This window comes from Lathyrus oleraceus, chromosome 1 (assembly GCF_024323335.1).
Source record: "Lathyrus oleraceus cultivar Zhongwan6 chromosome 1, CAAS_Psat_ZW6_1.0, whole genome shotgun sequence".
Classification (NCBI taxonomy): Eukaryota; Viridiplantae; Streptophyta; class Magnoliopsida; order Fabales; family Fabaceae; genus Lathyrus; species Lathyrus oleraceus.
Genome location: NC_066579.1, coordinates 73,298,779 through 73,300,218, shown reverse-complemented (window position 1 = coordinate 73,300,218; position 1,440 = coordinate 73,298,779). Strand labels below are relative to the sequence as shown.

General features: G+C 36.5%; 1 non-coding gene across 1 annotated transcript; it reads right to left on the bottom strand.

The window, feature by feature from the left end:
- Window positions 1-995: 995 nt before the first annotated feature.
- LOC127116701 (small nucleolar RNA R71) lies at window positions 996-1,103 on the bottom strand. The gene has a single exon (XR_007801500.1). It is a non-coding gene; the product is annotated as a small nucleolar RNA R71 (small nucleolar RNA).
- Window positions 1,104-1,440: the final 337 nt, after the last annotated feature.

Below are 1,440 nucleotides of genomic sequence, written 5' to 3'. Positions count from 1 at the left end.
TTAGAAACTAATAAAGACTTATTCATTTTCAAAAATTATTTCGAAATTGTAAAATATGGATCGACAACCTGACTTATATGATTTGGAAACATAAAATGGGCTGCACAAAAGTGGGCAGTGTTTTTAAATGAATATTTCCTCCGAAAAGAATATTTTAAAGCAAAATAAAGTGTCAAGATTTATCTGAGTTCCGAAGGTACACTGTGAATTACATTCCGGTCTCTGTTTATTAAAATTTTAAAACCACTAGTATTTTACGTTCATTCTCAAACCAACAAAATTCGATTAGCCTTAGCTTTACAAAGCGACGATAGAACATAATAGGTTGACATTGGTCTTTGTGGGTTTGACATATTTTATATCATAATTGATAGATCAATGTACTTGCAGATTAACCACATCAAGCTTTTGACGCCGTTGCTGGGGACTAACAGTCAATATTGTAAATCCATTGTAGCAGCATATATATTAAGGTATATTATTTATTTTCTTCTATCAGTTGTATCCCTAACACTCGCTCAGCCAGAGACGAGTTAGAACAACCGATCCCTGAAGTCGAGTGTTACATTCACCTCAAACACCGAATACGTGAACTTAGAGCCATATTCGAACCTATGGCTGAACCAGATAACTGTCCATTCAAGGACTTCGCTATCCCATCTCAAGACGAGCCCCACTCAAGTATTGTTCCAACTACAATCCAGGCGAACAACTTCGAATTGAATCCTTCTCTGTTAAAAATTGTGCAATATAACCATTTCTCAGGGAATCTCACTGAGGATCCAAATCTTCATCTTCCAGTGTTTGTACAATATACAGACATGTTAAAGACTAATAGCGTAAATCCTGAAGCAATTCACTTACATTTATTCCCATTTTCCCTACGAAATAGACCCAGAGCTTGACTACAATATTTACCTTCTCACTCTATCATTACTTAAAATGAACTAAAGAAGACATTCTTAACCAGATATTTTCCTCAGAGCAAAACAACATTGCTAAAGAATCACATAACCAAGTTCAGAAAGACGGAGTGAGAATCACTTTTCGAAAGCTTGGGAACGATACAAGGATATGATGAGACTATGTCCTCATCATGGCCTAGAGAAATGGCTCATCATACATACATTCTATAATGGTCTACTCTATAACATAAGAATGGCCATAGACACTGCAGTTGGCGGTGCATTAATGGATAAACCCTTAAATGAAGCTTACCAGCTTATTGAGAACATGTCCCAGAACCATTATCAATGGGGAAACAAACATGCTCAAGTATAGAAAACACCTCAAAAAGGAGGAATGTTTGAAGTAAATGGCCTAGAACATACGAGTGATAAGGTCGATGCACTCACTCAAAAGATCAACAACCTAACCATTACCACTCCAACTATTGTAGCTTCCGTAACTCCAAACTGCGAGATTTGTGGAATCCAAGGA